This window comes from Triturus cristatus, chromosome 3_1 (assembly GCF_964204655.1).
Source record: "Triturus cristatus chromosome 3_1, aTriCri1.1, whole genome shotgun sequence".
Classification (NCBI taxonomy): Eukaryota; Metazoa; Chordata; class Amphibia; order Caudata; family Salamandridae; genus Triturus; species Triturus cristatus.
The window spans coordinates 622,287,168-622,309,504 of NC_140583.1; the positions used below are offsets into that span (position 1 = coordinate 622,287,168).

Genomic DNA, 22,337 nt, shown 5'->3' on the forward strand with positions numbered 1-22,337 from the left:
AATACCTAAAAAGTCACATACAATTTCACCAACTCACCAGACACCTACGCTCTGTCTCACTCTCACTCGCACACTTTCCCTGCATTTGCAAAAGAAAAACTGAAGGGCGCTCATTCTCGTACCTCGCAACCAAGACATGGAACGGCCTCCCTCAACACATCAGAGCTGCCATCTCACTTCTTGAGATCTGCAAGAAGATGAAGACCTGGCTCTTCGTATAAGCACCTTGGGTACCACACAACTATACACCTGCCCAAGCGCCTGGATACCCTCTCTGGTGATTAGTCACTATACTAATCAGCATAACACAACGTAACGTAACGTAACAACATAATGTAACGTAGCGCACCGTAACGTAACATAACATAATTATTCTATCTCAAAAAACACCTATAAATGTTTGCCTTGATTTACCAACTTGTATCACAGGTGAAAGCAAATCCTTCAAAATTCAGAATTATTCTTTGCAATTAATACTGTTCGGACAGTTGATGATTTGCCTGAATCATTCGTAAAGTTTATTTTATATTGTGAGTTGTAATGAAAAGGCTGGTTGGGGGTATCTTTGACTTTTATATAACTGTCCCCGGCCCTAATCACTCTGGCCTGAAAAGGTCCCAGTCCCATCTATTAACATATTCATTGCCAACATTCAAAACCCTTTCCCACTCACTGGGCTTTAACAGAGGGTGACTGGGTTGACCAAGATCAGAATTTTTGGGGATAGAATTTGAAAGTACCTTTTAGTGGGGTTGCAGTCTAGTTATTTGCCATCAGGAAACACTGTTTCCCACACTGGGCCTTTCTGGGACATTGTTATCAAGTGTTCAGTGACAAGGGGTTGCCGTCTAGCCGGGTGTTAAGTGATTCAAAGAAGGCAACCCATGTCTATATCAGTCAGTAGCCATCAGGCTCTCTAATGAGAGCCCAGATCTGCAAACATGGCTTCTTTGCAGCATTGATCGATGTCGCAAATCTTGCCCCAGATTTGGAGCATGCAGCTGCAGTCTACATTGTTAAAATGATGCGTGGTGCTTTGTGGTTGCATACAGCATTTGGTAGTATTGAGATCTTGATGAAAATATTTTGCAAGGATGATGTAGGATCAGATGTACATATTACAGGAGTGAAATATCTCTTTCCTTGATTAGAACGCGAATGGCTAAGGTTACACAGGCTCAATATATTCAATGTTTCTCCTTGCTATGATTATGAATTTAATAAAATGTGTCATTAGAAGCAAGGTCCACTTGAACTTCACTGGGACCTAGTGCAGGATAATTAAAATATAACTCTGTCTCCTGGATCTCAAGTTGTGCTATGTCACTTGTAATTTATTAATCCACTCCTGTTTTCTTATTTCGCTTTTGTAGTTTATACTGAATGTTCAGCCCAGTACTACAAGCACCACAATGAGCAGAAAGAACGGGCCAGGAGTGCCTCACGCGCGCGTAGGTACAGCAGAAATGGCGTTAGCCACCCTCATCCAATGGGTCCCAAACTGTACTCTATCAAATAACTCTCAGGGTTACCAGGCCCATGCCTGCCTGGGTAGTCAATATGTAGAGCTGAAGCTGGGAATGAGTGTGAGAAGCTGGCACTGGGGGTCAGAGTAAGAAGATGACACTGGTGGGCAGTATCAGGATATGGCACTGGGGGTCAGTGTGAGAAGCTGGCACGGGTGGGAAGTGTGAGGAACTGGAGCTGGGCGTGAGTGTGCGAAGCTGACACAGGAGGGGAGTATGAGTAACGAGCTGGGGGGGAGTCAGTGTGAGAAGCTGGCACGCGTGGACAATAAAAGCTGAAACTGGGGGTCAGTGTGAGAAGCTGGCACGGGTGGACAATAAAAGCTGAAACTGGGGGTCAGTTTGAGAAGCTGGCACGGTTGGACAATAAGCTGGAACTGAGGACACTGGTGGGCAGAATGAAGAGCAGGAGGTGGGCGTGAGCGTGAGAAGGTGACACTAGGAGGTAGTATAAGGAGTAGGGCATGAGTGTGAGAATCTGACATCGGTGCAGTGGTGTAGCAAGGGGGGGCGGTCCGCCCCAGGCAGCTCTAGTTTTGGGGGCAGCGCCCCCCCTCTTACCTGCGGCTGTCGCAGGAATTGCCAGCCCCCCTCCCCTCCACCCTCGCTGCTAGATTCGGACACCGCTGGCAGCAAACGCAGGGGCCACCACAAGCGTCCTGAGGCCTAGCTGCACCATTGCATCGGTGAGCAGTGTGAGTAGCTGGAGCAGGGGGTCAGTGTGAGTAGCTGGAGCAGGGGGTCAGTGTGAGAAGCTGGAGCAGGGGGTCAGTGTGAGAAGCTGGCACTGCTGAGCAATAAAAGCTGGAACTGAGGATAAATGTGTAAAGCTGGCACTGTGGGCAGTATGAGTAACTAGAGCTGGGGGTCAGTGTGAGAAGCTGGCACTGGTGAACAATAAAAGCTGAAACTGGGGGTCAGTGTGAGGAAATGACACTGGTGGGCAATATGAGAAGCTGGAACTTGGGGTCACTTTGAAGAGCTGGCATTGGTGGGCAGTATGAGGAGCTGACACTGGGGGTCATTGTGAGAAGATAACACTAGTAGGCAGTATGAGGAGCTGAACCATTGGGTCTCTGTGAAAATCTAACAATGATGGGCAATATTTGCTGGAGCTGGGGGTTGTGTCATAAGATGGAACTGGTGGGCAGTCTGGGATGGTGATCTTGACGGGATGCGTAAGGAACGTCCATTAATGCCGACTACAGGATTCCGGTGGGCAGTATGAGGGAATGGCACTGCAGAGCTGTATGAGATGCCGAATCTACTGATCAGTGAACGATATGGCGTTAGCTCCCCGCGTAAGGCGCTACCATCGGTGGGCTGCATGGGAAACATACACTGGAGGGCGTTGTGGGGCGCTGGAACCGGCCGGTAGTAAGAGGAACTTGCTATCTGAGCAGTTTGTGGAACGGACATCGATGGGTAATTCTTTAAGATGGTGATGGTGGGCAGTGTGCTTAACAAAGAGCACCCCCCCCCTCTCTTCTGCGTCACTGATGACCCACGGAGGATCTGGATATTGTCGGTGTTAGGTCTCCACGGCACTTTTTCACTTGTCTGGAGCAAAGTAAAAGTTTACACGACCTCTCGTATGCTTTACTGACATACCTAAAATCACCCAAAATCTAACGGAAAACGAACACAATTACCTAAATTCTTAACGGCAATGATTACAATTAAAGAGGCCCCGAGGTTTAGATAGAAAAATTATCCATAGGTAAAAAAAAAACAAGGTATATAAATAAGGCACTCGCACTCAGCCTATGTATATCGTCAATACTAGAAAAAATGCGTCTTCCCGTTTTAAACTAAAGTTAAAAAGTTCATGCGACGGGAGGCGGACCTCCAGGGACTTACAGCTCGGAGCAGTGTCGGGGGGAGCGTGCCTGTCTTCGTGCACGGCTTCGCCAGCAGGCTGCTCGTCTGTCAGCAGAGGGGCCGGGGCTCTCTGTGTGTGAGTGCAGGGGACTCCTTATATACTCCGCATAGCTCGCCGCCCAGGAGGGGCACCAGCCGTCAGACACCGAGGCAAGCACGTGGACGGAGGAAAGCCCGGACAGAAACATGCCACAAACACCCCCATCCCGACGCAGATAAAGCGTGGGAGGGGAAGCCACTTTCCCGTTTGTTTCCACAAGGCCAAAACACCGGAACGTGTCTGGCGGGGAGGCCAGCACTAGCGATGTAGTTCTGGGGGTAAGGCTGCAAGTATTTTTAGGAGGGTAATCCGTGTGTTACAGGTTCAAATACCGACAGGATGAGGCAATGTTTCGATCCTTAGCAAAAGAACGATGGATTTAACCCAGATCTCTTGACTGGGGATGAATGTTTGACTTGTTACGCATTCCGTTCATCATTTGCGTGTCTTTTGCTTTCTCGTCGTAAGTGTGCAGGGTATGCCAGAAGTGGGTCTCAGGCTCACTGTGCCACTGGAATCAAGCTAACATGGCTGATGAGGGGGGAATCTCTGAAAACGGTATATTCCCCTTCGCCAAGATCTAAATGAAGCCCTAAGATTTCCAGTGGCCCACCTTCATGCTGCTGAATCTCAGAGCACAAGATGCCACCACATCCAATGCCTCACCTATAAGGAAACAGTACGTTTCAAACTAACCGTGACCTGTCCTACATTGCTTGAGAGTTACCTTCACCACTGCACTGAAGTGATAAACCACCAGTGAAGCCCCGTCGTTGTGCAGTAACAGAATGGGCCACTCCAGGTCTTAGCTCCAGATATTTTGCTATTAACCTCACTAGACAAGCTACAAACCTCACGTCCTCCTCCTAAATTTCCCAAGCGCCATTCCCAAACTGATCACTTTTGAACCAGAATATTTCAAAATCTATTCCGTACTCATTCACTGAGAAAGATTCCTGTTGATTAGCCCTTGGGCAAAGCCAGGTGCGCCGGCGGGCAGCACACGAGGCACCGCAAACACTCAGAATACTTTGCGGAATATCTCTATCGTGAATGAGGATGGCTCATTTCATCTGTCCCCCACTTTGGATTTATCTCGGTGTGGCTTCTAGCCCTTTCCTTCAGTCCTTCTTAGTTATTGGGGCCAGGTTACAGCACAAGTAGTCCCATACGCTCTCATGGTCTGGGACTACCGGCCACCCCCCCCCTTACTACACAAATTGCATTACTTAATTCAGCAAGTCAACACATGGGTCTTTGGAAGGCAGGGGTCACGGGACCCCTGGCCGTATTTATTAAAATATGAAAATAAAATGAAAATTTTTATAAAATAAACATTTTTGACAATTATAGAATGCACATTTCAGAACATTAGATTACATCCATTTTTGACATTGTAAGATGGGCTAACCTTAACAAATATCTAGTACAGCGTGTTTCCTAACCGAATCTAAACATCCTGAAAATTAAGCACTCTAATAATTAAGTCGGACGGCAAGGTCGCTAACCGGTGTCAGATCCTTTACAGCTACGCTCTCACGTTCGAGATGCGCATGCGCAACCCAGGGCACGTTTCACCCCGTGCGCTCTGAACTCCATTAAACCATAACAGGAGGGCCCACACTTGCGCACCTTGATGACGTCATAGTGTCTGTGAGGGGTGGCTACCAGCCTGAGGAAAGCGTGGACTCCCTCCCCCGCACCCTTCTAAGTAATGGATATCATATCCTGCCCCTGGAGTTCTGGGAGAGACCAATGGCCCCTCCCGATGGGCGGCCCCTTTCGTGAATGGGCCCGCCCCCCCCTAAGGACCTTAAAATGCTGCTCACCGATTATGACCTTACCGCCAGACCCACATAATAAATACGACATTGCTATTCTAAAAGGGGAAAAAGGGGGCTAAGGAGAAAGTTAGTTAAAAAAAAAAACCACAGCAACACACAAAAACATCTACATTTGTACATTTCCTGTAAAACGGGAAAAAAGGCCTAAGGAGAGAATTAGTTAAACAACAGCAAAGCACACAACATTTACATCTGCACATTCTCCTGTAGACGGGAAACAAGGCCTAAGGAGAGAATAAGTTAACACCCCAGCGAAGCACCAAGCATATATACCTGCATATCCCACCTGTGAGCGGGGGGAACGCCCGAGGCAGCAATCATACCATTCTTATGATCAAGCGACAACATTAAACAGTATACCTACCATTGTCATCACCCAATTCGCTAACCAAGGGGATGGAGGGTGGGGAAAATTAAAGAGCCCCACGGTAGGGCGAGGAGCGAGCCCGGGGAGCGCGGGCACAAAGAGGCCGCTTCCCGCGCTCCCCAGGCTCTTAACCCCTTCGTGGTCGCGGCCCGCCCCCCCGGCCCGGAAGCACACAACTACTTCCGGGGCAAGGGGGCGGGACCAGCCACCACGAAGGGGACGGGATATGGGAGGGGCCGGGCCCCGCCATGCCTGCGTGGGGGCCGATTGGCCCCCCCTTTTCTCATGGTCTGGGACTACCGGCCACCCCCCCCCTTACTACACAAATTGCATTACTTAATTCAGCAAGTCAACACATGGGTCTTTGGAAGGCAGGGGTCACGGGACCCCTGGCCGTATTTATTAAAATATGAAAATAAAATGAAAATTTTTATAAAATAAACATTTTTGACAATTATAGAATGCACATTTCAGAACATTAGATTACATCCATTTTTGACATTGTAAGATGGGCTAACCTTAACAAATATCTAGTACAGCGTGTTTCCTAACCGAATCTAAACATCCTGAAAATTAAGCACTCTAATAATTAAGTCGGACGGCAAGGTCGCTAACCGGTGTCAGATCCTTTACAGCTACGCTCTCACGTTCGAGATGCGCATGCGCAACCCAGGGCACGTTTCACCCCGTGCGCTCTGAACTCCATTAAACCATAACAGGAGGGCCCACACTTGCGCACCTTGATGACGTCATAGTGTCTGTGAGGGGTGGCTACCAGCCTGAGGAAAGCGTGGACTCCCTCCCCCGCACCCTTCTAAGTAATGGATATCATATCCTGCCCCTGGAGTTCTGGGAGAGACCAATGGCCCCTCCCGATGGGCGGCCCCTTTCGTGAATGGGCCCGCCCCCCCCTAAGGACCTTAAAATGCTGCTCACCGATTATGACCTTACCGCCACAGGCCAGCGTAGTTGACCGACTATCTGGCCCCCCCTGCACCCCTACCTATAGAAAGGTCATAACCTACCTCCGAAGACCTCAACCCACGCCAGGATATTCCTTATAAAAAGAGCATTCCCTGCCTCAGTTAAATGGACCCCGTCCCGCAGGTAGAAGTGCTCCCCCCAGATGCACCCATGAGGTATGGTCTGTAAGACCGGGGTTCTAAATAACCTGTCCAGCTTGTTGTTAATCCTCTTTACTGAGTGATTCAGGGCGCTAACAGAGTCCCCGCCTCTCCATTGCATTCTTGGTATCAATTGTGACCATACAATCACAGACCCCGGTAACCGCTTTGCCAGCCACCCTGCTGCTGCTATAATCTCTTCCAGGAGGACCCTCCTACCCAGGCCTGCCAGATCATTCCCCCCTAGATGAAGGATCACCGCCGAGGGAGGTGCAGTATGTCGTCTTAGTAAATCCGACATATAATCCCTGAACTGACTAAGGCGAAGCCCCCCCTGCCGTGGAAGGAGACCGTGCACCCCCCACTCTCCGCCCTCCGTCTACCCAAACCTGCAAGAAAAATTGAGTTAGCGCGCTTCACAAATGAATGTCCTACTACCCAAACTACCCTTGTCCTCTTTTTGTCCTCTGGGCAATTCCTTGATGTTGCTGAGTTGATGAGATGATCCATAGGGAGTTTCCGTCCTGCGTCGCAGGCCCGTGAAACTATAAATAACCAGACAAAAAGGACAAGTGTCAAGACTCAAAATGGCAACAGTTCTCACAACATGTGCAACCGCACGTAACCTTTGTACTTATTAGAGGACCATCTCCCAATCCTTTGCACACTGGTTGAGTTCAACCCCCTGGCAGTTGCTTCTGTGGCTGCCCCTATCCGAAAGGAGTGCGTCCCAAACTCTTTGTGGTTATAACCAGCCCTGGCCATACTCATGGCTAGCACCCTCTGGAACTGAAACTTAGTCAAAGGTGTTCCGTCCCCATGCAGCAGCAGTGGCCCCCTACATTCCTGCGCCCGCTGCCTCAAGAGCTCCTCCACTAGTGCCACCGGGCAGCAGAGATTGCTCCGTGCCCGGTGTAACGCCAAGGTTTGGCCCCTAGCTTCTTGATCAGTCTTTGATTTCCTGATGGTAATCCACATTGTGTCACCCCTCATGCTGACATCATGTAGCTGAAGGCCGCCTACCCTATCGCATTTGTTGGCCGCCACCAGTTCGCTTACCCTGAATGCCCCATAAAAGGCTAAGGAAAATGCCGCTTTAAACAGACATACCTCGGCCGCGGAGCTACATGTATCAGGCAGCGCGAGGAGCACTGCCGACAAGCGCTCAAAACCTATCGGTTTCCTAGTATCTGCGGCCGGTGCCTGCATGCGCCGCCATCCCTTCAATGCCCTCTGCGCTAAGAAACTGTTCGTGGGATCCTTCACCCCTTTAGCACGTGCAAAAAAGGAGACTGCAGCCTTGTGCCTGCCGGCTGTTGCTGCCGTGCGCCCTTCCCTGTGTAACGCGCTCATGTAGTTATTAAAGCTAGCCTCCACAAACCACCCGCTCTCCCAGCCCTGGCCCAGAAAGTGACAGTAAGACCTGAACGCCCCTTCATAAGCTTTTCTTGTCTTGGGTGCTAGGCTGGCTGCCACGAGGTCATGTAGTTGGGGGCACCAATCTGCCAGAGAGTCGACGGGAAAGGGGCCGGGGTGGTCTCTGCGTCCGGCAGGTGATCCCTGAACACCTGCATCTTAAAGCGAGAAAGAGCATCAGCTGCATTGTTCAACACCCCTGGGACATGTTTTGCCCTGAAAAGTATGTTTAATGTCATGCAACACAGCACAATCTCCTTCATCAGGCGCAGTATGAATGGACACCTTGCAGCTTGTTGGTTGATACATTCCACCACTGTCATATTGTCTGACCAGAAGATTACTGATCGGTTGGCCAGATCCTGAGGCCACACTTTCAGTGCCACCCAGATTGGGAAGAGCTCGAGGAAACCAATGTTCATCGTCAGCCCGCTCTCCTCCCACCAGGCGGGCCACTTCTGTGCCACCCATTTCCTACCAAGGATTGCACCAAAACCTACACTTCCTGCAGCATCAGTCCATAAACCCAAGTCCTCCGAGGACAACGTGGGTGCACCCCACAGCACTCTGCCATTGAAATCCTCCAGGAATGCAATCCATATCCGCATATCCTGGCGAACCTCTGCAGATAGCCTTGTCCGGTGATGCTTCTCCCGAAGACCCTTCATGGCCTGTGCAATAGAGCGTGAAAAAGGGCGCGCCATGGGTATTACTCTCAATGCAAAGTTTAACTGACCCACTGTCTGCTGTAACATTTGTAGAGTAACCTTCTTAGCCTGTATGCATGATCCTAGGGTATTCTTGAATCTTTGTATCTTCTCCATTGGTAATCTAAAGCAACCCTCCACTGAATCCAGTTCAATTCCTAAGAATTCCAAGCATGCCACTGGCCCGACCGTTTTTCCCTGCGCCAGGGGTACCCCGAAAGAGCGCATGAGCGCGCAAAATTCCTGCAATGCTGACGCACACTCCCGTGACCCCGCCGGACCCAGGAAAAGAAAGTCATCCAGATAATGCATGACACACTGGTGCCCTGTAGATTGCCTTAGGGCCCATTCCAAGAAGGAGCTGAACTGTTCGAAATATGCACATGAAATGGAACAGCCCATGGGCATACACTTATCCATGTAGTACTTCCCTTCAAAGGAGAAACCTAAGAGGCGCTGATCCTCAGGGTGAACAGGGAGTAGTCTAAAGGCTGACTCAATATCTGATTTGGCCATCAGTGCACCCGCGCCTAAGTCCCTCAGCATGTCCGCCGCCTGATCAAAAGATGCATATTTAACGCTGCAGATTGATTCATCAATAGCATCATTCAAGGATAGGCCCCTAGGTGCAGATAAGTTGTGGATAAGCCTATACTCGCCCTTCTCCTTTTTTGGAACTATGCCCAACGGGGAGCATACAAAATTCTTAGTAGGAATGACATGAAAAGGACCCGCTACCCTACCCAAGCGCAACTCCTTTTCTATTTTGCTAGCCACCAGCGTGGGATTGGAGAGCACTGACAGCTGATTCCTGCACTGCGGTGTCCCGACATAACCCCCAGCTGGAATTCGGAAACCATGAGTGAACCCCTCTTGCAATAATCTCGCAGAAGTGTGATTGGGGTACCTGTTAAGCCAAGGGATCATAGCCGACAAAAGAATGGGCGAATGTGCTATAATGGGATGGATCTTGTTACTCTGGTTTCTTCCTTCCCCTATTCCCAGGCCCACTGCCCTTGTTCCTGCATGTCGCTTCTGGGTGGGAAGGATGGCCGCATATGTTGCACGCGTGCCTGAACTTACAAGTGCCCGGTGCCCTGTTGCATGTCCGTTTGTTGAAGTCCCAACACACCCCTTTTGCACTTCCACCGCTTCTAGCCTTTTGGTTTGTCTCCCCGCCCTGCGCTGGCCGAAAGGGCTGCTGAAATGGCTGTTGTGGCCTGGGAGAATAACTTTTGTTCCAGGCAGAGCTAGTGCTCGCCCCCTGCCCCTTCTCAAATTGAGAATGCCAAGAAATAGAATCTACCTTGTCCCATGCCAAAGACTTGTTGAACTCCCTAGATTTTCTGAAGGCTATATCGTACTCTTTCCAGACATCCCCCGCATGATTATCATGGTACATTGTGATCCTACTCTGATAGCAGCTCATGACTGATTGCATCCCTGGAAAACGTTCCCCAATTACTGCACTGTACACAGCAAAGGCCCTCACCCAATTGAGGATGGTTTCTTCAACCCTAAATTTGTACAATTTTGATCTCCATTCACTAGGCAACATCATATCTTTCTGTGATTTCGCATATTCCCATTCCCTGCTGTCTATCAACAATGAAAAGATATTAACGTATTTATCTGCCCAAATCAACTCTTTCACACTTTGTGACACATGTTGCGCCAGGCACTCCCCTCTGGAGGGCATCGCGCCCTCGCCCAACAGTGGCAGGGCAACCTCCTTACCATTGTCGTTGGATGACGCCACCTCCACGGTCTTGGCTGGGCCCCCGGTGTTCGCTGGACCTGTTTGGGGAGAAACTGGTGCGAGTGGCGGGCTGCCCTGACCACTAGCCAACAATATCTGCGCAACTAATGTTCGTTGTTCTGCCGTGAGGTTCGTGATGTCCGGCAACGCGCCCTTACCTAACCAGGGGAGAACGACTGCTACCTGGGCTGCTAAATCTGCTGGCATTGGACCAGACGCGGGCAGGAGGGAAGGGACCCCACTCGGTACCGAGCCCCCCACGGGAACCGGGGTGGGCGGTGGCGCCAATGGTGCTAAAGGTGCTGCCATCGGGATGGCCGGCGCTACTGGCACAGCCACTGGTAGCTGGGGCACCGGTGCCGGGATGCCCAAGGGTGCCTGAGGTGGCGGGACAGGTGCCTGAGGTGGAGGGACAGGTGCCGCCGGCGGTACCATGGGAGTTGGACCCTGTGGACGACCCCCCACCTTCTTAGATCTCGCCCGCTTGGGCGGTGTCGCAAATTCGCCCCTTGGTTTGGGCGGCACTATAGTTCGCTTAGGTCTTCCCGATGGGCCGGCCTGCGCTCCTACCTTCTCTCCCAATTCCGCTACCGTCCTACCCAGTTTGTCAACTTTCCCCAGGCGTTTCTCCATTGCCGACATTCTGCGCATCATTTTCTGAAACATCCAACCCATGCTAGCATTCGCGTGCCCCCTTCTTGCAGACATACTTATGAGCACACCGTGCTCCGTACCTGACCCAGTTGAAAGGCGCCCAAGCTGGAATACAGACCTAGCTCCTAGTCCTGTTGACCTGTAACAGAAAATGCGTTAAATTTCAAAATGTGGCAGCTTGAAGTAAGTTGAGCACTTCCTCCAGTAGAACAAAATTAAAAAATTTCACGTGTGCCTTGAGGCCAGACCAACCACCCCTGTAAGACACACCATCCGATCATATACCCAATTGAATTGTAAATGGGTCACTTCCTTATGTGAAAAAAGGCAAAATGAAAAAAAATTGCCCTGGGTGGCTTGACACTAAACCGCTTTGCTATGCACACACCTCAGATCATGTACCTCTGCAAGTTATTGTAAATAAGTGTTCAAATTGTAACAGAGCCCCTTATCTAGCACCAGTCGTCTAATACGAAGATCATTCACCACTGTTAAACAATACACACGTCGGGCAATATACCTGCTAGATTGTAAAAGGAGTAACTCGCATTTAACTTGTTTCCAAACCACCCTAGCCCTTTGTTAATTCAAAACAAACGTTCATTCATGAAAAAACCTTCTTGGTCACCCATCCGCCCTCTGCCCTAGCTGTCCCTGCTTAGCTTCGTCTTCGTTCAGCAAGGTATGAAGCGTTGGTTCTCGATCTCGAACTCACAACCCTTTGTACACACGCTCCCACCCCGCAATCTGGCTTTTATATTTGCAACGCGGAACCGACACAAAACGATTAGATGAGCGCAAATGCAAGTAGCACAACCCTTCTACACATAACACGCTCGTAAAAAACAAACGAAACTGTTCACCTTTGCCGCCCGGCTTTTTTCTGTACGTTCGCTGAGGCGCTCTGCAGCCCCCCCCGCCCGCCCCACAAAATACCTCGTGTCCTGATGCAAACGACGCAGACGTCCCCGCAGTGCGCAAGCGGCCTCCAGACGAGCCCGGAAAACTTCCTGGACTCGAACGGTCGACTCGGCAAACTCTCCCCACTACGCTTCCGTCGTCCTAAGGTCCACAAGATCACCGCAGTCCTCCGCAGCTAGGGTATGCCCGCTTGTCCAGAAAGTCCCCCGATCCACTTCAGCAACACGTCGGATCCGGGTATCCACTGCAGTCCTGCACACCTGAAACAGCAAGAGGAGAAAATTAAAGAGCCCCACGGTAGGGCGAGGAGCGAGCCCGGGGAGCGCGAGCACAAAGAGGCCGCTTCCCACGCTCCCCAGGCTCTTAACCCCTTCGTGGTCGCGGCCCCGCCCCCCCCGGCCCGGAAGCACACAACTACTTCCGGGGCAAGGGGGCGGGACCAGCCACCACGAAGGGGACGGGATATGGGAGGGGCCGGGCCCCGCCATGCCTGCGTGGGGGCCGATTGGCCCCCCCTTTTCTGACTGGGGTTTGTGTTGTCTCTCTTTGATGGAATTACATAAAAAGCAGTGCTTTAAATGGACTGGTAATCACTGGTACTGAGCACTGGCACTTCTTAGTTTTATCACTCTGAGCACTAGAACTTTTCTTCTGCTAAGGAGAGTACCAGTACTCATGAAAGGGTAGGCTCATTAGCTGCGAGAAATAAACTCAACGTCCTGAGCAAAACTCATATATTAACGCAGACATTTTTTTTGGTCCACACAGTGTTCTTCTCCAGTGTTTTTCTTGTTGTTTATTTGTGTCCAATCTTTTCAAGTAAATGCTTCCGTTCTTATTTTACTTTTCTTTTCCAACACACAAAAGCCACCAAGCAAACACGTGTTTCGTCTTATGCGGGCATTCACCCAAGACTTCCTCAGGGCACACACAAAAAACGACCACAAGTATCAAACTCGTGATGTCTATAGTTCAGTAATTATGAAGTCGTCATAAAAAACAGAGAATACCCAAATGGTTTGCAGGTCGTGCAGCCAAACGGCGCCAAGTAATTTCCTTATAACTTGTTTTTTTGTAAAATACAACAAGATCCAGCTGCAAGTAGAGACAAAAAGAGGCTAGACGCCGTTCCTGAGATACGGAGTACTCTCCTCATCTCTATTTGTCTTTACGTGCAGCTGGATCTTGTTGTATTTTACAAAAAACCAAGTTTTAAGGAAATTACTTGGTGCCGTTTGGCTTCACGACCTGCAAACTACTGGAGAAGAACACTGAGTGAACAATTTTTTTTTGCGTTAATATATGAGTTTTGCTCAGGACATTGAGTTTGTTTTTTGTATGTCATATGGGTGTGGATCTGTCTACATCCATTTAGCAATGCTGGGGGGTCATTGTTCTATGCCCTTGTGAGCAATCTCATTAATGAATGTAGTTCATGACTAAGCTATTCAAAGTGCGTCAAATTGCGCAATTTGTACCCCACTGCCTGTTAATCTTTTAGCTGCGAGTGTTGGTGAGCACGAGTAGAACCTGACTCTAGCAGACAAGGCGCCACTTCTGTAGTCCTGTTCTGAGCCCCTGCTGAGCTATTCAGCAGGGCTCATTTGCATAATGTCTGGGTGCTCATCATCACGCTGTCAATCACATTCACCACATTGTGTGCATTTTTGCAAAGACAGGAATCAAGGCAGTCTGCTGACAGCGCCAATTAAGAAGCCATGAGAGGTACAGAGTTAAAATGGCTTTAATCATCCTTAAGTATTTTCTGTGTCTGCATGATTGCCTGCATGTGTATGCCTGTTTTTTGTGAGAGTAAAGCGAGAGAAAGAAGGAGAATTGAGACACTCTCAGGAGGTATTTTTAAGAAATTGTGTGGTGCTTTGAGTGTGCATGTCTGCTCTGCAACAAAGGTTCATAAATAACGTAAAAGGGAGGGTTGGTGGGTGAGTGAGTGAAAGCATGGCTGGGTGTGCAAGTGAAAGGCTGATGAATGGTTGAGTGAAAGGGTGGATCTATAGATAGATGGATAAATGAATGAAAGGGTGGATGAGAGAAAGAATGGATGGATGAGTGAAATGGTGTATGAATGAATGGATAAAAGGGCGGATGAGTGGATAAGTGAAAGAATGGATGGATGAATGACAGGGAGAGAGGATGGGTGAAAGGGTGGATGGATGGATGAGTGAAAGGGAGAAAGGATGGAGTGAAAGGGTGGATTGAATGAAGGAGTGAAAGGGCAGATGGATAAGTGAAAGGGTGGATAGATGGTCAGGTTTGGATTAGGGGTGGGAGGAATTTGCGAAATTCACTTTCGCAAATTATCGCAAAAATGTTAAAAATCTCCGCAAACACGTGGAAATATCGTGAAGATGCAGACGTTTTTTTCCCGCCCGTTCGCGGTATTTTCTGCGTGGACGCGGCTCGCCAACTTACCCATGCGGTTGCTCGTGGGCGCGGCCACCTTGTTTTCACTTGTCTCGCGGTGTATGATCGCGAGAAGAAAGACTTGATCGCGCGACGAATGACATTACTGCGGGCGCGAACTGTCGCGAGACATCGCAAATGGCTACCAACAATCCAACATCTCGTGGAGAACACGACCGGATCGGGAAAACTTGTCGGTGAACGCGGGGATTCAGGTAAGGCGATCGCGCGCACGCGAGAATGTATTATTTTACAGCGCGAGCAAGCAAAAAAGTTCCGGTAAAATGCGGATTGCGGAAATTATGACATTTTCGCACTCTCCGCGGGACGCAAAAATGTCAAATTATCGCAACTTCCGCGAGCGGAACAGATTTTTAGCCCGGGCCTAGTTTGGATATGGAAGGGTGGACAGACGGAATGGTGAAAAATGGAATGATGGATGAAAGACTGAATATATGACAAAATGTAAAGGTTAAATGGTGGACATCAGCAGGTGAATGGTAGGATGAATGGATAGATAAATTGAAGAGAGAAGAGATCTCTTCTGGGGAGGGTCGTGATAAGTTGCTTTATTTGCTCGGTGCCATAATAAGAGCTTTGGTTCGAAGTTGGGGTATTTTTCATTTTCTGAGTACTCCCGGGCTTAAAAATATATAGTATTGTACCAAACAACAGCAATTAACAGTATGGCATTAAAAAGAAGTAGCTATTACAAAATAGGTAAATATACAACCAAAATACACCAAAGCACACCAGATCGTTGTAACTATTATCCAAAAGCATAGGAGAATCAATCTGTGAATAAAAATTATTTTTTTCTTCACAATATATGTTTTCAATGTCCTTTAAGTAGAATTCTAAAAAGACTCTTGAATCAGGTTCTTCTGTTTACTTTATTTCATTTCTTAAGGAATGGAGGACAGCAGCAGCCGACGTACGTTTCGCCCCCCCCTGGGCTTTCTCAAGGCTGCGAAAAAATATATATAAACTATTTTTATGTACTGTGACCTTCTATAGTCACACTTGAAAACAAAACATGCACATGCACTTTTGTTATGTGATTGAACCTCTCTAAGGAAGGTAATTACATGCAACATCAGAAGCATTTATATTTAAGATCACACAATAATGTTATATAAACACGTCTAATGGTGTATCGAATCCCCTTCAATACAAATTCACTGACCATTTAGATCCAAAACCAAGGGAATGTAGACCCTCATGTGCCATGCCATCCCATTCAATAACCAATCCGACCATTATGTGACAGGTCTCACCGCAAGAAGAAATAATCGTTTCCGATTTATCGTATGCGTTGATTTGATAAGCTAACTTCAGTAATTGTTTTATCTAAGAGGAATAAAAGTTGGAAGGCCCGATCAGAAGAAGAACAGTACAATTCCCTTTATGACAATTTCAAGCTAGAGTGTCTTGTTTATATCGTAATAATCAACGAGATTTGATTTAAAAAGATGTTCGTTACCCATACGAATATATAGGGTGAGGTGTCAACCCAACTGTCAATAATGTTATCCTCTTGGAAGGCGCAAATCTCTCCTATCCAAAAGATGCCTCATGAAACCGCCTTGTTCTTTATTTCAGACCTTGATAAGTCCTCTCTGAAATAACAAATCCAAAGCAAAAGCGCCAAATGTATATTAGCCTGATATTGTTGTATTAATGACCAGACTATATCGCCTACCCTATTCACCTTGCAAGATACCGTATCGTACATTTGAGTTAAGCTACTCGAAAATAATTACCTCTGTCATGCTGTATTCTCTGCTTATTGTAACCGGCAACAACGCGCTTGTGGTTCGCGGGCGCCATCTTTTTTAATCTCTCGGTTAATATGTGCATGGAAACTGAAAGCGGACTAGAATGTATTCGTCATATTATGATTCTGAATATATATTATAAACCCTACATTCATGTTTATATACTCTTCTTTATTAACCCCTTGCATGCCCGCCCCTTTCCCCGCCCAGTGCCGCGCTTTGTATTAGCGGGCGGAGTTCATGACGAGCTGGACTCGTCATGGGCACAGCGCCACCGCAGCCCATGACGAGTCCAGCTCGTCATGGGCACTGAAGGGGTTAAAAAAACTCTATGGAGATTAATGCTGTGTACCCGATTCAATACGGCACAAATGTCGTCACAGAGTAATTGATTCATTAATGAATTTAAAACTACTTATTGTGTTTTAAAAACTATCCTGAGAAATCTAGATCATTATATAGACCATTTATTAAATCGATTGGTGTGATTTCATATCACTACTATCTAATGTGCAGAGTTTGCGTTTTGTACTAGAAACAAAGAAAGGACTTCCATTCACACAGATTGACGTGTGCCCATTGTCTATGTATGTTGACGCCATCTTGTAAGGATAAAATGTTCGGGATGTCCCAATAGTAGAAACGCTCCAATGAAAAGCAAGTTGGCACCAAAGAAAGCTGTGGGCAGACATAAATTATAATTTTAAGTGAACCTATTGCACTCTTATGTTCAAGAGTTGTATATCCCAAAGAAGTGCGGATATATACAAGTGTATTGGTACTATACAGTACTTATTTCCAAACGTTTAGGATGTACACATTATGGAATGGTATCATCCGGCGCAATGGCTCCGTTTACATCTTACAGTGAGATGATAATACGAGAAAATATATACTTAGTGAAATACATGATCATTTCACATACAAAGTGAAATACATGATCATTCCACATACAAAGAGACGCAGTGGCTTAACTTATGTATTCCAAAGAGATGAATAATGAGAACGTGCAACTCCTTGGTATATATTCAAATTGGTTCCACATGCAAAGAGGATCACATCTGAGTGTGTAATTAACATGCAGTTAATCATCAGTGACAACATACATTATGGATATAAGTGCATATTTGTTATTATTATGTGCACAAATATGAGCTGGAGTGGTACTAATCATTCTGGAATATGTGACTTTTCATAGTTTCTACAAAAATTCACACATCTCCTTATCAATTTTTAATCCGCATTCCACCGCCCTCAATTTAATGATCCAAGTACTTTCAATTTCTCGAAGTTGGGACATTCTGTTTCCACCCCTCAATCCAGGATTAGTTACATCAATGCCATGAAAGTCCAATTTCAGTAATTCACTCGATTTATGCGTTGTATTGAAGTGAACTGCTAAAGGATATTGTGCATTATTGTTTCTGATAGCCCGGATGTGTTCTTGAATTCTCTCTTTCAGTGATCTTATGGTGCTTCCAATGTAGATTTTTTCACAGATACATTTGATACAGTACACAAAAATTTGGTGTTACAGTTAATGAAATTCCTGATGGTGTAGAATCTCTCCGTGTTGTACTGAAATCTATTTATTTTGTGTATTCCGATGCAGCAAATGCTACACGAGCCACATCTATAGAAACCATTGAGGGCATTTTATAACCAGGTGGCATTTTTAGGCGGTGGAATAAAGCTAGGACATAGATGTTGTCTTAGTGTGCGCCCTCTTGCATGTACCTTTGTGGGTTTGGATCCAATTGTACCTTGTAGCGTGATGTCATGAGTTAATAGATGCCAATGTTTTTTAAGAATCTTATAAACCTCCGTGCTTATGGTCGTATATGGAGTAATAAAGGCAAATTTATTCCTTGTAATATTCCTTGTCTTTTTTTATTATTGTTTGTCAAAAGGTCAGTTCTTTTGACCTTGTTCACCTTTGTTCTGGCCAGTTTGATTGTGGATTTCGAGTATCCTCCAGCTTGAAATCGATAGTCAACAGTTTCCAACTCTCTGTCTAGTATAATGTAATCACTGCAGTTACGTTTAATTCGTAACATTTCCCCGTAGGGGATGGCATTAATTTGTGATGGCGGGTGTGCACTATTTGCATGTAATGTTGCATTACACGCAGTGATTTTTCTGTATGGTACAGTTTTGAGACGATTCCCATCCACTATGATGGTTAAGTCCAGGAAATGTATACGCTCCATGCTTTGATCTTTTGTAAAGGATAGATTATAATCATTGTTGTTGATATATGTAAAGAATTGGTCAAGGGCGTCATTGGTCCCCGCCCAAAACAACAAAATATCATCAATGAATCGTCCCCAATATAGGATACTTTCTAGCAGATGACCTGGACATTTCCTCCAAATATGTGTGTGCTCACATAGACCCATGTAGAGATTCGCAAACGAGGGGGAGAATTTTGCCCCCATTGCTACTCCTCTTACTTGACGGAACCACTCCCCATTGTGAGTGAAGATTCTATTGTCCAAAACTAAGCTGACCAGATCTAATAACATGATCGTGTGTTCATATATATTGATTGGACGACTGTCCAAAAAATGTTGTACAGCTTTTATGCCGTGTTCTCCTGGTATGCTCGTGTTTAGTGAGCATACATACATGGAGACCAATCTATGTCCTTCCACCCACTCTACATCTGCAATTTTACTCAAAATATCTCGGGTATCCTTTATGTAAGATGGTAAATTAATTACTAGAGGTTGGAGATATATATCAATATATTCAGATATTTTCTCAGTGGGAGATCCAATACCCGAAATAATAGGTGTTCCCGGGGAAACCCCCCCTTTATGGATTTTTGGCAAAACGTATATGCAGGGATTGGTTGGTGTGTCATTAAACAAGTATTTATACTCTAAATCTGATTTGAGAATTTATTTTCTATAGTTGTTATGGTAGTTCTCATGGGATTGCTATTTACTTTAATGTAAGTGGTTTGATCTGAGAGTTGTCTGTCGATTTCATGGAGGTAATCCGTTCTATCCATAAGCACCACATTACCTCCCTTGTCTGCTTCCTTAATGACTAGGGCGGTATCGTTGCTAAGATTTTCTAGGGCTTTTCTCTCTTCCATTAAAATGTTCTGTTTTACCTTCATGCTTTTAGAGTGGAATCTGTCCTCAAGTTTGTAAAGATCCTGATAGACCATGTTTTGAAATGTGTCAATGACATTAGGGCCTGGTACATGGGGCATAAATCTTGATCTAGTTTTTAAGCCACTGTCTGTGTCAGCATATGTTTCTAAATTGAGATTTGATGTCAACGCATGAATAGATGGAGAAGCATCCTGTCCATCCAAGGATAACAGAAGTTGTATATCTTTTATATCCTTGATGGTCTGAATATTCTCTGCACTTTCAGTTACAATTGCACTCGATGTTAAACATTGTTTTTCTGCAAAAAACGTATGCAACTTTAACTTCCTGGTAAATTTAAAACAACTTACATGTAGTGTTGTGAAGTTGAGGTGTGCACGTGGGCAGAATCCCAGACCTTTGCTCAATAGATTTATTTCAATTTCAGTTAACATGTGACTTGATAGATTGACAACATTGATTTTATCAGTGACATTTTTACAGGTTAAAGTCATTCACATTTGTTGTGTTTGTGTCCCCGATCTGGTTGTTACTCCCACTCTTTCCTTTACACTTGGATCTTGATCTGCATTTCCCCCTTCTGGTCTTTTTGTAACTCTTTCTTTTTGGAAGGCTTGCTTGTTTCCCTTCCTGAACCTTTGCAGTTCTAAAAGAAAGGGGTCAGCACCACTACCTGAAGGTTGTCCATGTGCATTTGAGGATTCTCCACCGGTTATGCTACTGACACTTGAAGTGTCAGAAACACTGGTCAATTCCATGGTTTGGGGTCTATTATCTGTTGTTACTATTTGTCCCCCAGATTTGACATTGCCAATTTTTTTTGCAAAGGTGTAAACCCTCCCACAATGATAATCTCTCTCATCTCGTTTTATTTTTTTGTAGTTTCTTCTCCTTTAAGTACAGTTGATGTTTCTGAATCTCATCTTTGAGTATAGCCAAATTGCGCTCAGTTACCTCAGGTAAATTCATATCTTGGATCTCTTTCTTTAATACAGAGATCTCAAGAAGTAATTTTTCTTGTTTTAAATCAGCATCTCTGATCACTATGTCCATCATTCCTACTGATGATTGAAACAATAATTTTTCCCATTCTTTGAGGTTACCTTTGTCTAAATCCTCAAAAGAGGGAAAGATCAAAATCCGAAGTCCCCTCGTCACTTGTTCTCTGTCTATATATTTGCATAGGACTGTAGTGTCCCACCACCTGGAGAGCTCTTGTTTTTTTAACCTCTCCAGTCTCAAGAAATTTTGTTTTAACCCTTCCTTTCCTGTCTCCCTAGATCTGGTGTTATCTCGTATGGGATTAAGGCTAAATAAGTCATCCATAAGGGCATTTCTATTGTCATCGAATGTGGCCATAAAAAAATTATTTTTTGACCTGATCCTTAAAATGTGTTCAATTTTCAAAGAAATACTTTTGTCTCAATATATACATACATATGATAACACAATGTCAATTAGCCAAAGCCGGTGAATAGTGAGTATTACACACAATGCGATATTGTGTCAAAATAATTTTCTAGTATCTCCAAAGGTGTTCACCTAAACAGACATGTATTCAGTGTTGCAAACACTGGAGTGCTCAATCAGCAGAATGAAATGCTTATTCCAAAACCTTGTGGGTTTGCTTAATGATAAGCACATCTATTCATAGTAATTTTTTCAGAATTAATCAGAACATACATTTCTTGTGGGTGCTCCCATGGTGTCACACTACCCACCCCCCAGGGTGTGTTTACACTAAAACAGCCTAGAACAATATACAACCAAAATACACCAAAGCACACCAGATCGTTGTAACTATTATCCAAAAGCATAGGAGAATCAATCTGTGAATAAAAATGTTTTTTTTCTTCACAATATATGTTTTCAATGTCCTTTAAGTAGAATTCTAAAAAGACTCTTGAATAAGGTCCTTCTGTTTACTTTATTTCATTTCTTAAGGAATGGAGAACAGCAGCAGCCGGCGTACGTTTTGCCCCCCCCGGGCTTTCTCAAGGCTGCGAAAAAATATATACAAACTATTTTTATGTACTGTGACCTTCTATAGTCACACTTAAAAACAAAACATGCACATGGCCTTTTGTTCTGTGATTGAACCTCTCTAAGGAAGGTAATTACATGCAACATCAGAAGCATTTATATTTAAGATCACACAATAATGTTATATAAACACGCCTAATGGTGTGTCGAATCCCCTTCAATACAAATTCATTTAAAAAAAAAAAAAATTTAAACCTTTATTTTTGTATTTTCAGCTCAAGTAATGAACATTACATTGTTATTGAAACGAGAAAAAATGAAAAAAAAAATTGAGGAGACATACTTCAAGGACCATGAACATTACATTTTGCAAAAGGTGCATTCCCACTCAATATCATGCGGGGACATTTTAAAACATAGCAATCATATGAATCTTTTCATACATATCCCAATGTCAGGTGACCACTGAACACGAAAAGTGCAGGGCAGGCAGAATCATAAGATGCTGTATATAAATATCCAAAGAAAATGGAAGTAAACAATTTCATACATAATGCGTCAAGGCACATCTTGGGTATGGTCTAGCAAAGATGACAAGGCAAGGAGGGTCCAAGCACAAAGACACTGGATTAGGGGAACAACACATGTCTGTGCCAGTGAAGGAGAGTGGTGCCCGCAAGGAATGCCCGTACAACACAGTTAAGCAGCAACTTCCAGAACAGTCCGATCCCTCTGCATCCCCTAAAAGAAGGCAGCTTTGTAGTGGCAATGTCTCAGCGTAAATGTTG

General features: G+C 45.7%; 1 protein-coding gene across 1 annotated transcript in view; it reads right to left on the minus strand.

Moving 5' to 3' along the window:
* CILP (cartilage intermediate layer protein) overlaps positions 1 to 3,519 on the minus strand; it is a 141,464-nt gene extending 137,945 nt beyond the window's left edge. The window contains exon 1 of the mRNA XM_085644580.1: positions 3,387 to 3,519. The gene's annotated coding sequence lies outside the window, so the exon portion shown is untranslated. The remainder of the gene's footprint in view (positions 1 to 3,386) is intronic.
* Between the last annotated feature and the right edge of the window lie 18,818 nt (positions 3,520 to 22,337).